Here is a 25,083-nt window from a genome sequence, read left to right as displayed (position 1 = left end):
TAAATCTATTTCAGTCACAAAGGAGAAGACATAGATGGAAAGCAGCAGACAAGTACATAAGGATTTTTTAGCTCAGAGATAAATCAGATTTGAAGTGTGCAGAAGGGCTTTCAACTGAGCAGAGTCACAGACGTCTTTTCAGATTTGATTGTGGATTCACTGTGCATTGGAATTATTTTATTGTCAGTAACATATTCAAGAACAAATATTTTACAACTTATAGGTACATACTTACTTGGATGATATTTACGTTTTATTCTTCAAAAAGTCACTACTTACATTTTCCTAAATGTAAGTAGTGACTTTTCAGACTGGTAGCTTTTGCCTGCAGCTTCCCTAGTGCTGTAATAACATATATTATTCTATAGCAGTACCTCATTTGTACATTGGCCTATAAAAATAAAGGTGACGGTCCTGGTTAATTTGACTTACTTTTTTTTTATTATTCAAAAGAATATTATTTGTCATTCAGATTATAAACAGATTCCTCTGTGATATGGGCAGAAATCTGTGCCATCAGAAACTGAATTTGAATAAGTTAAATTTGAATTTGAATTGCTCGGATTGAATCTGAATTGTAACTTTAATAAATGCTTTTAAAAACTGAATATGAATTAGCCTTTGAAATTCAATTTATTGGTTTGAAAATGATCAACACTAAATTGAAATTGAATTTTATAGTTTGAAAATGAATTAATTTGCTTTGAAACCGTATTTTATCCTTTAAAGATGTAGCTCTCGAATAATTTCAGATTCACTTCTCACCATTCAGTTTCAGTTCCAAAATTCAGTTTTTTGGGACTTACATCCGGTTCAAGAGTAATCAAGCACAGATTAATATAACTACGTTTTACTAGCGGACCGAAAGTGTTACTGACGGGAATCTACAGCGTCTTGAGCTGAATTAAGACTTCAGAAGTCAGTCGTCATGTCGAATGATCAGCGGATAAACTCTCAGATTGGTAATAAATGTATTACATCTATAAGAACAAGCGTCATGTTAACAAATGATAACCGTACAGTAACTTTTATGCTTATTGTAGCTGTTAGCCAAAAACTCTAATTTAGCGTAGTTTGCCCTGAATTCAGCTTTGACAAACAAATATGATCGACTGTTTCTAGTAGAATTCCAGAGTTCTCATCTTGTACCCTCTCAGAGCCCTGTATGCTTGCAGAGACCCCTACAGTATTTTGCAAAGTGCTCTCCAGGGTTCCTAAATAAAATATGGCATTGAGGTCATTTCTTTTGAATTAATCCCTTCTTCTGAAATATAAGAACCTCTCCTGGTTTTAATGGCACTTTGGATTTCCTTCCTTTCTGTTCACCTCCCAACCCCAAATAGATGCTGACAAGCTGACACAGTAACATGGAAGAGGGAAAGAAATTGGAAAGGACTACTACAAATAAACCTAATGCCTAACAATGAAAAATGTAAAATAAGAACAATAATAATAATAATAAAGGTAAAAGATGAAGTAACAAGTTTTTAGTTTCTTGTTTATTTCAAATGATCATCCAGATGTCTCTTGCTATGAAGCCATCCTGGAGAAGTGTCTGTGACATGTGATGACAAACACCATCACATGCTTAAACTCATATATTTTTGCATATGCTGAACAGTCAGTAGCAAGACTATGGAACTTGACTGCATGCTGAGTTGGCAATTTAGCCATTTGATTCATGTTACAGCAGCTCATGAGTGAACATGGTGCAATAAAAGTATTTTTAGAAGTATGTTTCCAAATACATACATTTACTTAAATTTACTTGAGTGGGGTTAGGGGTTGCCACCTCAGCATGCAGTCAAGTTCTATACTCTTGCTAATGACCTACTAATTGTATTCAGGTGTGTTGCAACAGGGACAAATGGAAAAGTTGCATGACACCGGCCCTTGAGGACTGGAGTTTGAGACCCCTGTCATATGGAATATGACAGGTGTGGTTGAACTGCATGAAGACTCTGAAGTTTCTCTTCTCTTCTGGGAGGACAGGAATGTAGCCTTGTCCTGTGAGCCACCGTAAGGATGTACTTTGAGTAGAACTGGACCGTCACCGGCCTCAGGCTCTTCACCTTTTCAAAGACAAAGCAGTCATTTAGATAAAATATTAGATATTGTTTACCTGTAAATGCACAAAGAGAATGTAGAAATGTAATTCTTGTCAAGAGTGAACAAGCACTGATAGTGTAATCTACAGCTGTGGCCAAATGTTTAGAGAATGAGAGGTGTTGGTTGTTTATTTACAAAGTTTGCTGTTTCAGTGATAGTTGTATATCATATCATATCACTTCAAACAGAGGTGATCCAGTAATGCTGCACTAATGAATTAGACCAACTATTCACTTTAGCTAAAGTTATTAAGTTAGCTAAAGAGTTGGGATGCTTTGTAAGACATAAATAAAGCTAAAATACAAAGGTTTGGACACCATTTTGCATGTTTCCCTACTGTAGGGGTCTCTGCAAGCATACAGGGCTCTGAGAGGGTACAAGATGAGAACTCTGGAATTCTACTAGAAACAGTCAATCATATTTGTTTGTCTGAATTCAGGGCAAACTACGCTAAATTAGAGTTTTTAGCTAACAGCTACAATAAGCATAAAAGTTACTGTACGGTTATCATTTGTTAACATGACGCTTGTTCTTATACATGTAATACATTTATTACCAGCCTGAGAGTTTATCCGCTGGTCATTCGACATGACGAATGACTTCTGAAGTCTTAATTCAGCTCAAGACGCTGTAGATCCCCGTCAGTAACATTTTCAGTCTGCTAGTAAAACGTAGTTATATTAATCTGAACTTGATTACTCTTGAACTGGATGTAAGTCCCAAAAAACTGAATTTTGGAACTGAAATTGAATGGTGAGAAGTGAATCTGAAATTATTCGAGAGCTACATTTTTAAAGGATAAAATACGCTTTCAAAGCAAATGAATTCCTTTTCAAACTATAAAATTCAATTTCAATTTAGTGTTGATCATTTTCAAACCAATAAATTGAATTTCAAATTAGGCTAATTCATATTCAGTTTTTAAAAGCATTTATTCAAGTTACAATTCAGATTCAATCCGAGCAATTCAAATTTAACTTATTCAAATTCAGTTTCTGATGGCACAGATTTCTGCCCATACTGTGAACTCTGTTTTTGGAAGATCGAAACATAAAGCTGTACTTTAATTCCTTGTACAGTAAAATTTGAATTTCTCTTCATATCTGCCCACAAACATACTTCAGTTTTGCATCTCCTATAAATCTGCATTGATCAATGCATTTTCTTTTAGTCTGGCTCCTTTGTCGATACTTCAGACCTTGACTGAATTAATGTAGTAGCACGCAACAGCTACACCAATTTATTTTTTCCTCGCCATTTTAAGAAGTTCATGATTTTCATTTTCCTCCCTGCTTTGTGTCCTTGTGTTGTTCACCATTTCCCACACATAAATTTGCGTGCTAATATGAAAATGTCTCAATTGACTTTATAACTAAACATTGCATTTACGAAACAGAAGCAATCCAGGTGCTGTCAACATTAGATTAAATATATGGACAAATCCAGAACAAATGGTATGAGCACAAATTACATGTTATTGTGAGACTCCAATTAAATACAGATTCAAATGTGCCTATTTTCTCTAATGCGTTTACATTAGATATGCATCCTGGAGCTCAGTTTAGGTTCAAATGAGGGAGAAAAATGGCATAGGCAGGAAACAGCAAAGGAGAGGAGTGTGAACCTTTAGCTCCATTTGCAGTCCAGTCTGAAAGGCTGCCAATGTGAAGAGCCCTAGCTGTGAATTCCCCACTGAGACTGGCTTGGTCCAGAGGGAATGCAAGCCAGTCTCCAGCCTGCGTTCCTACCTGAGAACAGCTGCAGCCTCCATCTGCCAGCTCTTCATGGTGGCTACCTGAGGGAAGCACTCTCCACCCCTCCATTTCAGAAGAGAGGCAGCATTCTTTTGACAGAGGGAGATTTCAGGGTTTAATGACATCAGTAGGACACTTTCCCTGGTTGCTGGTAAATATGTGTGCAGGTCTCTCTTGTGAAACACACGTGGGCACAAGAAAGCACACATATAAGCAAGCACTTTTAAAAAATCTATTCTAGAACTTATCTTGATCAGGATAAAGTCATAATTGTAATAAGCAGAGCCTTTATATTCAGCCCAGTCTCTCCACTTAATGGGGCATGTGAACACCTTAGTCAGATTTCTTCAGGCTTTTCAAACAGCTTGTGTTGGTCAGCAGATGCAGCAACCGGATGCCATGTTTACGAAGCAAACACCATGGTGCGAGAGGCAAGCATTAGATTACTCACTGAATCAAAAATGTGTTTCGTTTAACATTTGACTGAAAATATGGCTTAAGGTTTATTCCTCTCAGTCAGTAATATACTGAGTGCTGAATTGAATGTCTAGCACCTGTTGTTTGCATTGGCATACGTCTGTTTATATATATGTACACTGAAAAAAAGGCCATGTTGGATTTACTTAATTCAATAGTGGACATTGGTTGCACACAACTGTTTTGCTTTGGCAGAAACTTAAACAACTGAGTTAAATCAACACAACTTATTCATATTCAATAAACCTGTGCATTTTGTGTTGATAAAACACGATTGAAACATGTTTAGATGAAGTAAGGTGAGCTCTTGGAATATTTTAATCCTTCGCAATTTTGTCATTTTATTTCAACACTATTCAATAACGTTTAGCCCAGTACTAGTTGGTCACTTAAATACTACATGTTGTCTTCATATTACATAATGTTCAACAAAGTCTAGAGCAGGGGTAGGCAACCTTTCTGATGGCGAGTGCCATTTAAAATTTCCTCAGAAGTCAGTGTGCCATATAATTGCATTAGCAATAAATTTAATAACGCTCTATATGAACAGCTACATACTATATAGAACCACTTTATAGAATTATATTTGTTCGCAGATGTTGGCAGCTATCAGCGAATAGTTATCAGCTATTTTGAAACAAAAAAAGACACTTTTTATCCATAACAACAAATGAACTGTACAACAGAAAATACAAATGCTATTTATGGTCTCCTCACAAGAATGATAAGAAAAATAAACTAAGCCAATATGGCATGTTTGTTAATACAGAGACACACATGTTAATGTGATCTCTGGTCTCCCACTCAGAGACACAGGTCTCCGGGTGTCCAGCATTCAGACGGCTACCTGAGGACACTCATGTGAGAGAAAATCTGCTCACACAGATATGTAGAGCCAAGTATTGTCAATAAGGCCTCTGCAATGTTCTGAAGACAGTTAAACTTGTCAGGTGTCCAGCAGGTGAAAATGCAGCTCCATGAACACACACAGCTGTGGATTCCAGCTGCTTCGATGTTGCATTAACTGGCATTAACTCAGCCAGTTAATGCGAGACAAATCTAGCTGCTCATTAAAGATTTCTGGTTTGTTCAGAAAATAAAACATTGGTCCATAGACCTGAAAGTCCCAAAAATGCATTGTGTCTCGAGTCTACGGATGTATTCGTGTATTTCCGCTGTGCTGATGCTGTGCTGAGCGGAAAGCTCCTGAAGCTTTTGAAGTGTCGGAATGTGGAAAGCTAACAACGTCCCTCTTACCAGTAGGCTAAGTTATTTTTAGCCAATTACAAGTTGAATCTGGTACTTGGGTTGTTAGCTAAGATACTGTCATTAAGAAGAGGCACAACTAATGCGAGCTGATTTGCGATGTGAACCGCTGGTGCGGCCATTTATTTTTTGATGCACCTTCTCAGATTAATTCACTGCGTGTCGTGCTCAGGGCTGGAACGGGACAAAAAAACAGCCCACCAGGTATTAAAGCCATAAAGCCTTTGAATCAAAACTAATGCTGTTGTGACAGTGATGTACAGTCTTGTTGGTATATGTACGATTTCTATATCAGATAAAAACTTTGGTTGTAAGCTTCAGATAATTATTTAATAACAGCCAGACATTTTAAATGAGAATAAGAAAGTATTTCGTTGTGCCCCCCTCTCCCTGTTAATGCCCTGCCTGGCCCCCTGGCAAAACTTTGCTAGATCCACCCCTGCACAGTTACCAGCTGTCAGCTACTTAGAAAAGGATCCTGGTGTTATTTGTCTCTCAGAAACAGTTCATAACTTCCCTTCAACTCATTCATGTCACCTAAAAGGTAAACCTGTTTCTCCCTCACCTTTTCAGCTCTGATGATTCAGTAAGGACATCTCCTGGTTTCATCTTCATGTTTCCCTCTCACAACATATCCAAACCGATATCATGACCAGCAGCTTTTACAGCTGTGGCTCCAGCAAACCTCAGCTGATACTAGAAATTAATATTAAATAAATTCTAACAACAGCCGATCAAGCCTAAACGCGCTGCTGTTTAGCACGACATTTTTGTCCTTGACAGGTTAAACCACAATAAATAGTAATAGCATGCATGTGGTGTGTATGTCGTTGTCTGCCTCTTATAGCTCCTGTGATTTTCCTGCAGTTCCTGTGTGATCTTGTGAATTTCATGAGTCCATCAACTAACCACTCTTACTAGATTGTATCATGTCATCTCAACAAGAAAATTAAGTTGTTAAATTTCATACAGATCATACATGATTTGATTTCGTTCAAGATAGAAACATGACATTTTTGTGTTCAAATTACAAGGCAGACTTTTTTAATGTAACAACCACCCAATTTACTTTTTTCGGTATACCAAAAAAAGTAGAGGCGGCTGCTCGACTTGACTGAGATGGATGCCTTCCTCAAACCACGATCCAAAGCGCGCAAGAGATGTAACATTGCTATATTATTGACTTACTTCACTCGAACATGATGTGAACAATTTAATCTACCCTCTCTGCATATAATGTCGTTTCTACACTATATAGTTATACTTAACTTTAAAGCATGAGGCAATTGTGTTAAATACACGCAAGATGCTTACATAAATCCAAGAGATGGCCAATCCCTTTTTTTCAGTGTATATAGCTGCACTGGGGACTGTGTAGCTATATGGGATCAACAAAGATCACATCAAAAAATTTGAAGAAAAAAAGTCAAACAAATTCACCTAAAACTGAAAACAAGTTTGATTTGTGTGCTTAAATCAACAATTGCTAAGTCATTAAAAAAAAAAAAAAAAACAAAAACATTTAAGAAAGATATTCTGTTGCTCAGTTTTTAATGGTGCTCAGTTTTTCTCTTATGGCTCATGCATGGTCATTGTGGATAAACTGCTGGCCTGATGGTAAACTGATGGGAGATTAGCATGCAAGGCAAGCTGCCGCTGGCTCACCTTTCAAAGCTGTGAGATCAGTTACGTGTGATGTATAAAAGATAAAACGTGAAAAAGTTGTTAACTCATTTAATATATTAACAAGTAAAACTCACCATGATGGAGAGGGGACGGTGGCTCGGACCATGTTCATTTATCAGAATACAGTGTATTTAATCAGCTGTACACTAACGCTTGAAATTCATTTTTTATTAATATTTTTAATTCCCTATGTAGATATTTACCATTAACCATATCATACACTGTTCAAGCTTTTGTAATTCACTTTTTGTTATTAATATATTTTATATAGAAAAATCACGGGGACGGGGGACGCAGAAATGTAGTTTTCAGGTGTTAAGAGATATATTCTAAAACACTTCTTCAGTAGAGAATCAGAGAAGAGAAACACACAGAATTTCTTGCTAGCAAGGGCAGCCCCCAGAACTCACACCCCAAGAGTGAGTCTCAGAGACTGACCCTGAGGACTGCCCTGGTCCTTTATTTATACACTTCAGTGAGCGTTTGTTCCATACATTGAAGTGTGCGTGTGTGTGTGTGTGTGTGTGTGTGTGTGTGTGTGTGTGTGTGTGTGTGTGTGTGGTCAGAGTGTGACCCCATAAAGACTTCCCTAAACCTGCTGGTCTGGAAGTCCAGCAGTTCATCTAAACAAAAGGCACTTAGACTAAAACAGATATAACTACGTTAATCCTACCGTAAAACAATAAAACAAGGTACGAACTTTCCCATGCTCCTAGGATGTGGGGGTGAAAGCCAGAACACCCTGGAATGTTACAGACTTCCTAGGATGAGACCAACTACATACTTCTAAACACAAATGATTACATGCAGTATTCTACCATATTCAAACTTATATCATTAAAAGATTATACTGACTACTAAGTACAATTTTCCGTTGACATCAGGAAAGACACTAGAAATGTAATTCATAGTTTAGATGCTAAAAATGTAATAAATTACAGTCCCGATCAAAAGTTTAACACAACTTGAAAAATGGCAAAAAGTCACATTTTGTTTCAGTTAATATGTTGTTTTTAATAAATTGCATGCTCAACAAATGTTTTGTCTTCTTGTAGCATGTTGAAGCTCTACTTGGAACCTTATTAAGGTTCAACTATGCAAAATATGATTTTTTGCCACTTTTTAAGTGGTCTTGAACTTTTGATTGGGACTGTATAAAGTATTTAAAATGACCTCAACCTTCAAAATACGGAGCAGTAATATACACTTATTTAATGCAGATGTGGAACATTATTTTCTGCAGAATAATTATTCTTAGGTTGTAATTTTTATGCAGAATTTTTCAATAATACAGTTTTCTGTGTACTGAGGTGTTTCATAGTATTCTATTGCTTCTTTTCCTAAAGGGATGTTTGAAAAATTCCTCCACCACTTTCAATTTTTAGCTAGTAATAAACAAGTTTTTGATAATATCGTAGATATTTAACTTTTGAAGTAATAATATTCTACAGTTGTGGTGAAGTGAATTCTGTTTACTTACACACAGTTCAAGTACATGATGCTAGCTAGGGAGGCCGCTATAAGAAAATCAGCTCTAGCTGCCATTTATCCAAAGGGAGTGTAGGCTGTAGGTCTGCTGTTTACCTCAACTGTCAATATGTGTCCATGTATATTTATTCTGAAAGCTGCTGTAACTTTGTGAAAGGAATCTGATACAAGTAGATGTTTCAGTGAAGCTAATTTCTATGTGAGCTAGTGAGGTGAGTTGCTGTGGATAGCCTAAACTTTTGTGTGTTGCTATTTTTTTCTGCTGTTAGCCTTTAATAGGTGTTCTTAGCCAGTGTTAGTGAAACTTTATTCAAAATAGATTTATTTAGTTCAATTTATTTATGTAGCGCCAAATCACAACAACAGTTGCCTCAAAGTGTTTTATACTGTAAGGTAGAGACCCTGCTCTTATGTTTTCTTTTCTAATGGATTAATTGTATGTTGTAAGAGAATACATCAATTAGTTGCAATATGTAATGTTTATGTTTGTTTGATATGTTTATTGATTAGCATTCAAATATCTCAGTGAAGACAGAACAAAGATTTACCACAAAGCAAGAAAGCATGAGACAAGGCTAATCAAAAGGTATTGGCTGAAGCATTTGCTTATTACGCCAACCCTTTTAACAAAAGATCTTTTAGCATGCAGCTCCTGTACACAGGGCTCGAAGCAAATAATGAAATTCAATTCAATTTCATTTATATAGCGCCAAATCACAACAAATGTCGCCTCAAGGCGCTTCATAGATACAGAGAGAAAAGCCCAACAATCATATGACCCCCTATGAGCAAGCACTTTGGCGACAGTGGGAAGGAAAAACTCCCTTTTAACAGGAAGAAACCTCCGGCAGAACCAGGCTCAGGGAGGGGCGGCCATCTGCTGCGACCGGTTGGGGTGAGAGAAGGCAAACAAAGCAAAAACAAAACAAACAAACAAACAAACAAGAAAAAACACCACCACCTTAGTAAGTAACTACATCAAAGCAAAAGAATCAAGAGGTTTTCTGTTTTTTGTTTTTGTTTTTTTTTTTTGCTCTTTTCATTCTTGATATATATATTTTTCTAATACTCTATTTTTAAACATATTTTTAAACAAGGAAAATGAACTACACCTTTTTAAATCACTGTCATAACTATTCCACAGGTTAACTCCTCTAACAGAAACACATCTCTGCTTTATATTTGTCCTTATCTTGTTTTTTATAAAGAAATCTGTTCCCCTTAAGTCATATTGACTCTCTCTGACTTTGAACAGCTTCTGAGTACTGGGGCAAAGCAAGTTATTTTGTGCTTTATACATTATCTGTGCCATTTTATATTCAACTAAATCATAAAATTTCAGGGTATTCAGATTAATAAACAAAATGTTAGTTGGTTCTATATAGTTTGATTGGTTTATAATTCTTATAGCTCTTTTTTGCAACTTGAAAATAGGAAGAGTGTTCGTTTTATATGCATTACCCCATATCTCCAGACAGTAAGTCATATATGGAAGCAACAGAGTACAATAGAGTGTGTATAATGATTTTTTGTTCAGGACATGCTTTGTTTTATAGAGAATAGCAATGGTTTTTGACATTTTTGTTTTCACATGGTTTATATGAGACTTCCAACTCAGCTTATCATCAATTATCACTCCAAGAAATTTATTTTCGTACACTCTTTCAATTTCAATTCCATTAACCCTGATTTTAGATACATTTTTCATTTGTCTAGTGCCAAAAATAATCAATTTTGTTTTCTTTATATTTAATGATAACTTATTTACATCAAACTACATTACAATTACACACTAATCAGTGTATATTTATAGGTAAAGTATTATTTTATCTAAAATCAAAAAATGACTGACTGTACTTGTAAGTACTGAAAAAATTTAGCATTAGTGATGCTCATTAAATCTTACAAAGCCTGCAAGGGAGCAGATAAATATATCCATCTATGACACTAACCCTAACCTTATGACACTCTTTAAGTATATTTACCTACATCTGCCTAAACACACATTAGTTTTCAATATTTCAATTTTTACCTCAATATTTGATATGCTATATTCCAATATATCTAAAATAAGGTGTTGTTTTATAATTCCATTCTCTTTGAATATCAGTTAACTATTCCCCTTAGCCAAAGTAACACACCTCATGCCTTTGATAGGATTGCTTTTTGTCTGGGGTTATGGTGACATTACTTAACAAAATGAGTCACTGCTAATTGCAATGAATTACCTCTGTGTTTGATACATTAGTAAAGCCTCGGTGTACACAAAAGGTCCTGCATTCTGTTATGCGGACTACCCTGAGTGATTGAATAACACAGTAAGTCGTATTCATTGTTCTTGTTTGACACTTAGACTTGAGAATTCATTTCTGGGGCTTATGTACACAAGATCTTGTTTTATTATGTGGGAAAATGAAAGGGAACATTTTGAATTGCTTAATTTTTAATGGGGTAGAGGGTTTCCAATTTAACACCCTTATCCTTTTTTAGTTTTAAGCTTCCTATCACAACCTTCATCAACAGAAGGATTTTATTTCACTTGTATTTGTCATCATGCGATCTAATAGCTGCCTACTTTTTCCTTACCAAACCTCAGCATTTCCTGATTTATGTTATGATTCATGATTTTTACAATGCCTCTAGCTACAACTCGCTATAAGCTTTTTACTCCTCAGCCATAAAAGGCTGATGGGGTATTGCCATCACCCTGCTGAGCGGGTGGTCAGGCTTGGTGGAGTCCCAAGTTTGTGAATATGATAACTTGAGAACAAAGCGACATACAGTAAGAGCTTCAAATTGATACCATAGGTGCATCTACTAAAAAACTTGGACAAGTTCAAAATTCAGTGACCTTGGCCTCAAGGTCAGAGGTGAAGTCAGCTGGGATTTTGAAAATGATAACATAGGTGTATCCTCAAGGAGGCTGAGGGAAACCACTGCCTGTGATCACTATTTTTCTTTTTGCCTTTGCCACATGCCTAGCCTCCCAGTACTTCTGTCTACTTTTTTCCAGTTAGCTGATTATCTAACTAATCCCTTGCTAACCTCTTCCTTTACATACTTTCCTGTACTCTCTCATTCTGGCATCAAACCTCCTTCCTCTGTCCAGAGAGTACACCAAACATCTTCTTGACAGTTTTTCTCATCATACTATTATATTTCCAGTCATCTTATAAGTCTTCCCTAACACCCACAGCCTGTCCCAGTTTCTTTTTCTTCAACTTGCACCATTTAATGCTTACCTCTGTCCTCACATCCTTCCTCTTTATTTCCAGAGTTGGCGAATAGACCACTGTCTGAAGCTGCTTAGCTACATTCTCTTCTGCCACCACCTTGCAGTCTCCTGTCTCTTTCAGATTGTAGATGCAGTCCATCTTATGTGTGCGCCACTCTTCTTTATATATATATATATATATATATATATATATATATATCCTTTCCTGCTTATGATTATATAGGTAACTGAATACTTTACAATTACCTTAACGAGTTTGTCTTAATACTTTCAGTTAAAGTCAGTTCAAAACTGAATTGTTTACAATGTTACAGAACCCATTCTTATTCCATTTGAATAATAAATGTGTAGGATCTTCCCTCTGGGTTAAACGAGACACCTGTTCAATATAGGAGTGAATAACTTGTATGGAGCAGACAGCACCATGGGAGATTTCATCCTTATATGAAACTTGACTAAAATGGTCTGCATTTTCACTTGTCACTTATTTCCCCATATATTCCTTCCCATAACAACAACTTAATAAACATGTGCCTGCTGCTTTTGTTATGTATGAATCAATGCCTGTCACAGACTTTCACGTTCAAAGTGTTTTGACTTTTTTGAGTGTGCACATGCATGGCACTAAGCTTCACTGGGACAAAATTACATTTCAAATAATGTTTTCTTATTAAATTACTTCATTTCACCTTTTCCAATTCAGCTCAGTTCACTTTTATTTATATAGCACCAAATCACAACAGTTGCCTCAAGGCCATTTTTGCCTTTGAGTTGTTTCATGTCCATACTTAAGACAGCTTCCCATGGTGGATGTCTCCCAGTCACCTTTCTACTAACAGCAGGCTCTCATTGATTGCTAATAGTTAATACCACAGACAGCAGGGGGCACAGTTGCAAACAACAGATTTGTTGTGCTTTTTTATATTGAGAAAAAAAATCTTAATTGAATACACTGCAAAAAACAGTTAAATTGAGGAACTGAGTCCTGCACGTCATGCATGACAGAGCTGTATCCTTCCCTATTTACTTTTGCTGCTCAATTACAGGCTTGCCATCCAATTGAACATTACATGACACATTTGCCACTTAAAATCCGACATCTAGCTAACAGCCTTCATTTTTTTCAGCTAAATTGACAACCGTTACTAGCAGATTTCATAATCTCTTATTAGTTAGTATTGTCTGATAACTTTAACAGTTAGTAATCTGTTTATTTAGAATGCAGTCTTTTGCTGAGAAACTTTGGGTCCCAGAAATAGACTTGCAGAAGTCAGTATCACTTTTACATGTGCTACCTAGATATTTATTTTGGTAATTTTTACTTCACCCCCATGACAATGGCATTACCAGATGATAGCTCCCCTAGCAGAAGAATAAATGCCAGCACATCAAAACTAAATAAATAAAAATGAAATGGCTGCAGGAACAAGACAAACAGCCCAAGGCAAGCCTAGCCATCAAACTCCCCAAATCCCAAAACAACAGATCATCTGTGGAAAGCAAGAAAATAAGCTTGATCCACACCCTAAACCCACAGTCAAAAGGACCTAAAGGATCCACTGATTATGTCCTTTCTGGTAGAGCCATGGGATACCCCTATCCTAGTTAGAGTTGTTTTAGTAGAGCAAGAGAGCTCAATTTAGAATTTGTCACAAAAAAGTGGTCATACATTCTTTATTGTAAGCTGTAAAAGTGCACAAACACACTGTTAAATTTGTCTCCTCTTTTTCTAGGAATATTTCTAGTGAAAAGGTGAAGCTTTTTAAATGACAAGGTCGGAAACCAATGCACTAGAGCAGAGCAGACTAAATGGTGAATGGGTCATCCTTCAGTGACTGTACCAGCCTCCCTCAGCTTCTATCTTGACTTTCAAGGTGGAAGCAAGGGAGCCCTACTCACCGTTGAAACATTCTTCTAATTTACGTCTGCCAGCACCAGGAAATTGAAGTCAAAGGTTCACTGCATCTTGTGCCACAAAAAATGATCTGTTCAGGACCAATGTGTAAAGGAGAGAGGGCAAATTAACCTGGACACTTATAAATGTGACACAAAGGGGATATAGTGCTTTTAAAAAATTCATGCAACCTAGTGAAGTTGGTGTTGTTGGCTGCAAGTTGGGGTGATAGATTAAAGCCAGTGATTTCTCAAGTGTCATGTAATTTGATGTTTTTATATGGTCCTACATGTGGCATTGTCAGCTACCAAATCCCCCCCACCAGAGCTTAACCCAGAGGGCATTTGATTTAAACTTATTGAAATAAGATAAGAAAAGATACCCTTTATTAGTCCCATGCGTGGGAAATTTTTGTTACAGCAGTAACTCTAAATTAATATGAGTAAAGCGCTATACAAATACAGGCCATTTAAATTTAAAAAATGGTTAAACCAAATGTCACAATGCCTTTGATAAAACTTCATGTTTTTAGCAGGTTTTTTTCTACACAGAATTTTTTCTCTTTTTTAAGTGTGATTGGTTGTGATTGACTATGACTAACATCATCTCAACTCATCTTTCACAGAAAAAGAAAAAGAGTGAGACAAACCTCCAAGAAACAAACAAAAAATTTGTTTAGGTTTGGTGATATTGGTCATTAAAAGGCATAATTTCCTGCCCTTTGTACTATAATATTGTGTATTTTGATAAATAAAAGTGTGTCCTCCTTTTAGGTTCATAATTTGTTCTTTGCATTAACTGTCATCATTCCATAGATAGAAGAAAAATCAGACTTTTACATTTTCACAAGCAATTTTTTTTTCTTTCTTTTTTTTTTTTTTACTATAATCTGTGCTCCATATTTTCCCTTCTGCCCTGTAGGATATTGTGTGCTGTGGCCTTTACCAAGCTTAATTTTCCTCCCTCTCTGTCTGCCTCTTTAGCTTGGCCAGCAGCCCAAAGTGTCTTGTAATCCTTGATCTCTGAGGTTCAGTGAATTACCACACACCTAAAAACAGCCGACTCAATAACGGGAAGATTATCAGGACTTCTGACGATGTCAGCAGCAGCAAGAGCATCTGCTGCAGCTTGGGGATGGAGGCCAATCACTGAACGCAGAGACTTTCATAGCCTGAACACTTACCAAAGCCCCCTTCCAATATATCAAGGCATTCATATGCAGCAGAGCAGCCATGGATAGGAAAGATGCAAATAGTGATAAAAAGGGTGTTCGGGCAGCAACCAGTTCAGAACTGTTCGAAATTCAGTGCAGAGTTGTCTGTGTTTGTTTTATCTTTGATCTTTAACCAGCTTAGAAATGATTGAAAGATTGACAGATCTCCTGTCTTTAAAGCCCTCTTGTACCTGTTTGAATACACTTGTAACGGCACTGTGGTAGTCTTGGGTTGTGTTAACACACAACAGTATGGTTTAGACTTTGTTTGTGAGAGAGAGTGTATCAAATTAACCACTTTCCTAAGCAGAAGCCATGAAAACCTATAAATCCAGCTTCCATGGCCCATTTGGCTCCTGGACATATGAGTATTGTTTTAGTCAAATAGTTCTGTGAAATTGCTGCTGTTTTTGTTTCTTGTGCCCTCTTGCTCAAGGAAAATGTTTCTTTTTTGTATTACTGACTGAAATAGCATGAAGGATGTATACAGTTTGATTTTTTTCTTCTTTTGCAATTTTAACTCATATTGTATTATATTATTTATTTACTTTTGTTTTTTTATTTTGCAAAAATACTCAGTTATAGGTCCACACGTATGCCCTGAAGACACCCCAATGGTGATGAGAAGTGATATGCATATGGGAATGAAATAGCATTTATGTAGCACTTTTCTAGTGTTACTGACGACTCAAAGCACTTTAGACTATAAATCACATTTAACCATTCATTTATACAGCTCTTTGTATCTATTAACATCACCAATTAACCACAGATATTAGTCTTTGGAGTCTTTTGCTGGAGTACCAAGAGAAAAACCATGCAAGCCTAGGGCAAACACGCAATCATATGCAATACATTTGATATGAGTCTTCATTCAAATTTCAGATAGGGCATTAACCCAGTTAACCCGAATGGCTAAATTTCTATCCACTAGGCACTTGGTGACACTGCATGGTGGAATTAAAGGAACACACCCACAAAAACAAACCAAAAAACAAAACAAACATAATTTTAAAGTTAATCTTGTGCCTTTACAAGATAGTAGGTTCTTGCATTTCTATAACATATAAATCTTTAGCCCAATTTTCTATTGGTCACTCAGGCCTGCGAGGACCAGAAAGATCTGTTGGAGGAAAAAGAAGTTGGGTTAAAAAAAACATGAGCAACTTTTAACTAAGAGATAGGACCAGTAGATTTGATAGACTTGATGCATATTATAAACAGTACCAGTAAAGCCTGTCCTTGCCAGTGGTCAAGTGGTAGAGAATGTCCCTAATGGACTGAAAGTGGTGAAGAAAGCGAATTTTGCCTGTTCTGCCTATTTTTCTATCACAATAAGGAACAGGATTGTTGGACTTTTTTTTTCTACAGATATGTAAAAGGTCCACAACTGTTGGGTTGGCTGGTGTGCAATTTAACAAAGTTTTATTTATTTATCTATGTATTTTTAAAATTTCACTCAGGTTGCACTGCGATATCTTTGAAGCCTTGTTTACTTCAAAGCACTGCTGTGCCTAAGTACAACCTGTAGTGTAAGGCAGGATGGGTTTGATTATAAAGTTTAAAGCTTCATTTGCTATTGCCAGTGTCCACTTCTAAATTGTATGCGCGCTATTCACTACTGTGTTGTAATATACTGGTTGCCGTTATTGGCTAGATTGATTGGGAGATTAGGGAGTGCTGGTTTTTGGTTAGGATAAATCAAGAAAATCCAATCAGAGGCATAGCAGAGCATTTCATATCTTCACCATTTAAAAGCTTCAACATTTGAACCCATTTAAAATCAACACAAAACAAAAAAACAGAGGATTTACTATGATTTACTAGTCCTTATTATAGAGCCATTTGTAGCACAATGCACCCTAACCTGTATGAAAGTAGTCCTTATAGCCTGGATGTCATTTGGAATCCTATGAAGACTGCAGTTAGTATTTCCTTGACATTCCTATACAGGCTATTATGAGTCATGTTACTCACACCAGCTACCAGAACACTGGATCTTTAGAGTCTTATTATACATTTGCAGTTTTTAATTTCCAGAAGATTACAAAACGTTAGTACTGTAAAATAATTTCAGATTTGCCTTTGTTCATCATCAGGTTAATTTGTCCATGTCTTTTGACTTTTTTATTAAAAAAGAATGATCATGTTTTTATGATTATTAATCATATCTATACAATGTGATTTATGTTTATCTGTGCTGTCATACACAGCCAAAACATTTCCCTAAAATCCCAGTAGCAAACCATAAAATATTCTTGATTGGAAACTTTGCACCTCTGTTTTATGAACATCCCCTGAAGTTAAGTTAAAATTACTGGCTAATTTTGGTGTTACCTAAATCTGCAAGTGTAGTCTTAAATAGCACACTTTATCATAAAGAGTGTTTATCTTTTCCTGAATTGGCTGCTTGCAAAGTGGTGGAATAAATAAAGAAAGCACTTCTTCATGCACCATTAGACCACCCATTAAGGCTTTATTTAGACTGTAGCTTTATATTCATATTCATGAAAAGGAAAACAAACCAGATTCAAAATTACAGTTAACAGTTCATGACATTAGTGATTGCCTGGTTTTCATTTGAACTACCTTTAGGTAAAGGTCTACATTTTTTGGTTAAAATGTTATGTGCAAACTATAGATCATAAGACTTTTCCAGTGACAACAATATAAGTTGATTATGCTCTTATAAATTCTTATCATATAATTACAAGCTAAGGTCAAAATGTTGTCAAAAGAATGTGGAGTTACAAAACAAATGGTCAAAGCCTAACAGGATGAGATTTAAATGTGACAGGGAAGCTGTTGCAGTTTTCTTCTTTGTGAAGAATGGCAGCTGTAGTTGATAAGTAAACAGACAAAAACAGTGTTTGTGGCAAAATACAAAGCCAAAAAAACCCCGAATCAGTCACAATATTGTGTTGTTTTATGCCCACTAAACTCCTGATAGGCTTTATTATTCACAGCATAGTTTCCACTGGGAACTGCTTCCTAAATTAAACATCTTTTCGAGCATTTAGTGCACGTGGACACGATTACAAAGAAAATTTATCAATCCAGTGAACAGTATAACACTGCTCACAAGAGGAAATACAGCTTGTAAAGTAGTGGATTTGTTGCAAAACCATTAGCTGGTGATTGTCACTCAATGCATCTGTGTCATTTCTTAAGACAGCCCACATCTCAATCGTATTCTTCATGTTTGTGTTTTTATTCATCAACAAGCAGCCTGACAGCATCTTCTCTGCTTTTTTCCCTCAAAGGGTCCTGGTTCTGCACGCTTGAAGAATCACCTTGCGCCGCAAAAGCAGTAACCTAGCTGAACTTGTCTGTCAGTCAGAAAAATAGACTCTTAGGAGATATTACGCTTCTATACCTGGCTGCTCATTGACTTAGAGCTGTCAGTCTGGATCCAGCTGCTACGCATTTCATTCCAATTTATCAGAGAAGCACTCGCCCATCCTTTCACTTGAATTGACTGTTCTTTTCCTAACTGATGGAGACACGAAGGTGATTATAGCTTTGTATTTACTGCAAGATTTTTTAAAATGCTGCTTCAAATTATGCAAAAGCTCACGTGATGTCACTGTAATCATGCACTAAATTTTCATAATAGATTCCTTCACTACAGACAGGCACATTGCAGCCTGTGCATATAATGGAGTACTAATTACATACATCCACTCTCTGCAGTATGGCCTCACTACAATATGTGATATGATGTGTGTGTACATGTGATATCACAATAGTATTTGGCAACAAAATGGTAAAAGAACACAAAGTCTGAAAAAACAAAGCATATAACAAGTACTTTGTCAGGGGACTGGGTCTCTAGCACTTTGGGTTTTGTATTTTTGACTTCTGTAATGGTGGAGTAATGTTAAGTTCTTGTGTTATTATTTAGTTAGGATTTAGTCTAGTTCATGTTTTATCTATGTCTCCTTATTTATTAATCTTTTCTTGTCTCCTGTGTTAGTCTTACTTGTCCTCTTTGTTTAACATGCTTGTGTCTCCCTTATCTGTTCTCATGTCTTGTGTTGTCATGTCTATGTCCCACTATGTTTCCTGTTTTATTTTAAAAGTCTTGTGTCTCCATGTTCGGTGTGTTTAGTTTGCCTCCCCCGTGGTGTTTGGTTTATTGTGTCACCTGTGTTTCCTCAGGTGTTGCCACTTCCCTCATTACCCTTCTGTGTATTTAAGTCCTCTGTCTTCCTCTGTGCATTGTCAGGTCGTCTGTTTGTATCGCTTCATGTCATGTAAGGTCTCAGGTTTTTTCATGTTTCTGTTCAGGTTCATGTTTTCTCTGCCCCACTTTGCCTTGCCTTTGTTTTGTGTTTTTTCTTTTTTCTTTTTTTTCGCATTAGCCAAATAAAAGACTCACCTTTTGTTATATCTTAGTTTTCTCTCCCGTGTCTTTTGGGTCCGGTCCGCAAACACACCGGCCATTCCGGCCATGACATATTTTTTGGCAACTGAAACTACAAACACTTAGTAAAGCAAAGGGAGTGCATGCACAAGTATACTGAACAGTGCACGGTGTAAACTGTAGTGTTTAAAAAGATGAGTTAATTGGTATGCACTAGCTACTAAAATGCTTGCTGTCAAAACAGCAGAAATGTAATCCTGAAATCATTGCTGATTTAATATATACTTGCCAAACAATTAGAAATATGACCCATACTGGTAAACCCTTATTAAATTCATATGTTTTTACTTATGGTTTACATACAACCTGCTGGAAAATCATCCTTGGAAACCACTTCGAAAGGTCCAGTTGTCTTAAGAAAATAATTGATTGGATGAAGAATTTGTCTGTCGCTGTTTATCATAGGCTAGTGCCGACCACTTGATCACAATAAGATGTAGACAAGAGCTCACAAATTTTGTGAGCTCTGCTTTAAATTTACATGGATCATTTGTGGAATGATCTGCTATGCAAATCTTCCATTCTGCAAGGTTACGAAGGTGTTTTATTACAATATGTAACATAAAATACGTTTAAGCAGACATGTAGGCTACCATAGGGTGAAGTGATTCTGCAGTATTAAAGCATAGTAAAGCATAATAAGCAATTGGAGTTAAAAATGAAGTCATGGAATCAATGTATGGACCAAAATGTATTCTAAACTCTTGACTCATCAAAGTAGCCACCTTTGACAGATATAACAACTGAACAAACCTGTGGCATTCTTTCTTGCTAAGACATCAGAATAAGGCAAAGAGGTGTGCCTGGGCTATGAAACACCAACTGGAAGAAGGTATTATGGACTGATGAATAAAAATTTTAAATCTTAAAAATGGAAGTTCTGCAACAGATATACGAAGAACTTTCTGAAAAATATTTTTGTATTGTATTTCTATTGTAGAAATGGCTGTCTGAACCTGTTAAACCTGCAGCTCGCAGCCTTCTCTTTAACCTCCTAAGACCCGAACTCTTCTATGGCGTGCGTTTTTAATTTCTCTTTGATATTTGGGCATATTGGGACCCGATGAATGTAAAAACAAAGAATCACTGGATTTTTTTTTTTTTTACCTGATTTTTGTTTCTAAGAAAAATGAGAGCCACATATGAAGACATTTGTTTTAAATGTTGATAAAACAGAGGCAGTATAATGTCCTCGTAAGTAGATATCAGGCCCTTGAGGAGCAAAATTTAGTATTTTGGTCTAGACAACCCAAAATGTGATGTCCAGGATGCCAGGTCCTAGGAGGTTAAAGTTGAAACTGAGACTTAGTTACTAAGACCACTATTAAAGCTGTGCTTGAAGCTGTTGCCCTGTGAGCCCCTGTTCACACAAGTTGTTAACTCTCAGAAACTCTCAGAAAGGCTTTGGGCCCACCAGACCTCTTCCAGTCAGAGTTTGCCCCAGTTTCTGAGTGCCTTTCGATGGTGAAGGAAACTGTACTTACTGACACCTTAACTTTCTTTCCCATTTCTCTATAGGAAAGACCTGCATACGAGTGTTATGTTTCTTTTCCATTGTTAATATCCCTTTTCTTACAATTTTTGTGTTTTCTGAGGTACAATACTGTTCAACTGATGCTCTGTCGATAGTCTGTAGTGTTGAGTGGCTTCTATTTCCTCCTTTGGCCAGCTTATTATCCCTGCAGGGTATCGGATGACTGGCAGGATAGAGATGTCTATTGCCCGGATCTTGTTTTTGCCATTCAGCTGAATCCTCAGGACTTGCCTTACTCTCTGCAGCTATTTGGTTGCGGCTTTCGTAGTGGCCTCTTCATGGCTGTCATTTGCCTGTGGGATTCCAAGGTACTCATAGTTATTCTCAATGTCTGCAATGTTGCCTTCTGGTAGTACAACCCCCTCAGTTCTCACTACCTATTCCGTTGTCATTGCTGCAGATCCTCATGGTATGGATCAGTGAATTGGTGTCTTGTTCACTCCTGGTATACAGCTTGATGTCACCATTAGACTAGATGTTGAGTGTTGAAGATTCCATAGGTTATAGAAAACAAACAAACAAAAAAAATAATTAAATTTGAAAACATTTATCCATTAAACCAAAGGTACCTATAATATTGGGTCAAACCGAACATGGCATGTTTCCCTTGAGATGCAGACACCTAAAGATGCTTGGAGAGATGAAGACTGTTGCACAGGTAGTCTAGCTCTACCAGGATGACATGTCCATAGGCGAAGCTTCAGAATTGCAAAAGTAGAGATATGAACACTACAGGAGGAAACCTGAACAGGCCAGGACTGTAGAAGTGTATCAACTGAGCCCCAGGACCAACGTCCGCTTCTTTGTGCAAGAAGGAGCAGACTAAATACTGACACTCCTTTAAGCTGGTTTTATGGTCGAGCAGAGCATGGTCACTATCTGCTCCACTCAAAAGCCTACACATTTGTCTTTAGTGAGCTTTGTTCTTTGATGCAGGCAGTGTATAAAGGCTGTGTTAATACTGGTTAGTGGGCCTGTGACCCCAGTAAGGACCCAAGACACTCAGTATGCTTGAGATGGTTTTTATTTACAATTATGTGGGTTTTTTTTTCTTTCCTCATCCCAACAGCTTTCAAGCTGTCTCAACCAGTTCCTCTCTCCCCCAGGTCCCAGTGTCACTGAAAAAGGGAGAGCGTAATTGTTGAATTGCTTTCAGCTCTGCCCCTTAAGCCCACTGCACCACGTCTCCTCTGCAGCAGAGCCGCAGACCACGCCTCTGCCACAGGGCCACTTTTGCTCTTGTTGTTGTTGGTCCATGAGCCAGCTGTGGAGGAGAGCGAAGTTATAGTATACAAAGAACTGAAGCGAAACCAAGAGTTAAAAGCAATGAAAAGTGCGGACTGCAATCCCTGTCTGTGCTTTTTATGCTTTATGATATTTGAAATTTTTTTCACAGTTCTCCCAATCCTGGTGAACTCCACTATCACTCTAAAAATGTGTCCGTCTATTTACACTATCGAAAGTGTACATGGATGGACACATTTGCTGAACCACAAATCTCTTGTTAGTAGGACTTGTGCTCAAGGCCAAGGACCCTGTAAATCTACTGGCATTCCCCAGAGAACACCAGAAGTGGCTGGTCCACCACTGGAATTCCATTCTCTTCACAGATGAGAGCAGGTTCACATAATTAAATCGGAAGATTTTTTTATTTTTTTCTTCCCTTTATCATCTTTTCTATGGTTTATCTTGAAGAGGCATCTGTTAAGTTAAATACAAAAAACTACCCAAAACAATTAACAATCAGCAGCTAAACATCCTTTTAACATTAGATAATAGAATAGAATACAATACAATACAATACAATAGAATACAATTGGACATGCACAACAAAATTATGGGTGTTCCATGCCAACTGTGCAGGAGTAATAAATATACATATACAGTCTAAAGTAATATATATGAAACAAGAGGAAGCCACACAATACAAAGGCACACACTGGAGAGCAAAGTATTCTCCATTGGGGATAGGAATGATGGTGGAAGTGTGTGGAGCAGGGGTGGCCTCAAACCGAGCAAAGAAGGTGTTGGGGTTCTCTGCAAGTTTGAGGCTGCTGTTGGGGGTTGGCGGGCTCTGTCCTTTGTAGTTAGTGAGGGTTTGAATAACTCTCTACATCTGGCAGAGGCTGTTGTCGGTGAGGAGGCCCTCTATCCACCTGTGTGATAGTCCTCCTCAGGTTGGCTCTGACAGTGCTGTACAGGGAACTGTAACTTAGCCTGAATAAGCTTGGAGGGGTCTGTTTCCTGAGGTGGGTGTAGGCAGGGATGAGGAGCAGAGAGTGGTGGTTGGGTTGTCCCAGGTAGGCATGCTTGATGTTAATGTACACATGGTCCAGGGTTCTGCCCCAACCACAGGTAGGACACTTAACATGGTGGTGGAATTTAGGGAGTACAGATTTTGAACATGCAACTATATGGGCATTTTGATTTTTACAGTTTTTTGGGGTAGAAAAATAAATCGGTCTTCCGTACAAAAAAATGAAAAATTATTTATTCACAATTTTTTTGTGTTATTTAGAGAGATTTGCAGGCTATTTTTGCAATTATATTTATATTTCACATATTTATGTATACAGGTGAAGGAAAATTCAGTAACATTTTCATGATAAACTCTGTTAAATTACAGTTTTAAAAATTTGTTTGTTTTTTTTACTTTTTTTACTTCACTATATTGAAGTAAATGGTACACTTTGTTATGGTCTGGGCCAGCTTGCAGTTTTCCCTTCTTTTTTCCTTTCTCTCTTTTTCCTTTTGGCATTCTTACTCTCAGGTAGAGTTGTGGGCTAGCGTGTTCTCACGCATCCACCTATGGCTCCCTCTGCCTCTAACCTGCTTTTGTGTTTTCCTCCCAGTAATTTTATTCTCTCATTTGTTCTACAGTTGCAAGTCAAAAGGCCATAGGTCTCCATGTTCTTGGATTCCTGTAACTTTGAGGTGTTTAATGGACACTGCCTCTTAACCTTACATTTGCAAAACAGGTGGTCACGACATTTGCAAATAAACTAACTTACATGTAACTTACCTGCCTGCCCACTCTTCACTAAATCATTCTTGTCTTTCTTAGAATTGTGCCTGCCAGCTTGTTCAGTAAATCAACAAGTGAGTCTTTAAACTCAAACTACAAACTTTGCAAAATCTCATCATACTCACCTTATTCACTGCTAGCATCTTTTCTCTTCTGGCACATAACTTCCAACCCCACTCATGTAATGAAAACACTGTCCCATGCAATTCCCCTTTTTTGGCAATAAACCCTTTAAAACTCCTGTCAGTTTTCCGGGGTCCAATTTGCAGTTAAATATGACAGATCTGTACTTGCAGCCATTTCCCACCAAGGTGTGTTGTTAGGTCAACATGGATAAGTTCTCACTACAGTCACTTTGCAGTGACAATAATTGGAGTGACTGTTTGCAAGTCACACGTCAAAGATGATACCAAAAGAATAGTTCCATCCAAGCCATTAATTCTATCTTATCCCAGTTTCCAATTGCCAAATCATCAGCTCAACCATCTATAATAGTAGCTTTGCCAGAACCCCTCCTGTGTGACGCAGCGGGCCTCACGCATGCGTTTGTTGGAGGTAAGTTGGGTCTCTGCAGGGGTTTCCTCTTACAATGCTCTCTATTTTTCAGTTACTCACCTCAAGCATTTGTCAGTGACTACTCCAAAATCTCACATGTAGTAGGGTTACTAGAAGACTGGACACTTCAGTGGGCAGAATGTAATCTGGTGACCAGTCCAAATGAATCTGCCATCTATTGAGTGCTTTTGATTATGAAAAACTTACAAAATACTTGGGGCCAGTTTTAATATCACATTGGTCAAAACTGGGTAAAACAAAGACAGCACAGTAACAACATTGTAAGAGGTGGGAACTTAAAGGTGAAAGTAATTAGTTATCTCCAAAATACAAAACATTTAAACTGTAGTCTGGCTAGATAATCATTATTACCTTGCAGGTTGAACTTCACTTTCAGTTACCATGCCAGGACACAAAATAT

At 37.2% G+C, this 25,083-nt stretch overlaps 1 long non-coding RNA gene across 2 annotated transcripts in view; it reads left to right on the top strand.

Annotated features, from left to right (window-relative positions):
* Positions 1–25,083, top strand: part of LOC102783720 (uncharacterized) — a 45,211-nt gene that overhangs the window by 8,999 nt on the left and 11,129 nt on the right. The window contains exon 3 of one of the 2 annotated variants that reach the window (XR_015719306.1): positions 14,893–14,969. The exons of the other annotated variant lie outside the window; for it this stretch is intronic. This is a non-coding gene — a long non-coding RNA (uncharacterized LOC102783720). Of the gene's footprint in view, positions 1–14,892; positions 14,970–25,083 lie in introns of those variants that run through there. 2 annotated transcript variants of the gene reach the window in all.

The sequence above is a fragment of the Neolamprologus brichardi genome, chromosome 1 (genome assembly GCF_056152115.1).
Source record: "Neolamprologus brichardi isolate AB-2024 chromosome 1, ASM5615211v1, whole genome shotgun sequence".
NCBI lineage: Eukaryota > Metazoa > Chordata > Actinopteri > Cichliformes > Cichlidae > Neolamprologus > Neolamprologus brichardi.
This window is presented reverse-complemented; position numbering and strand designations above follow the sequence as displayed.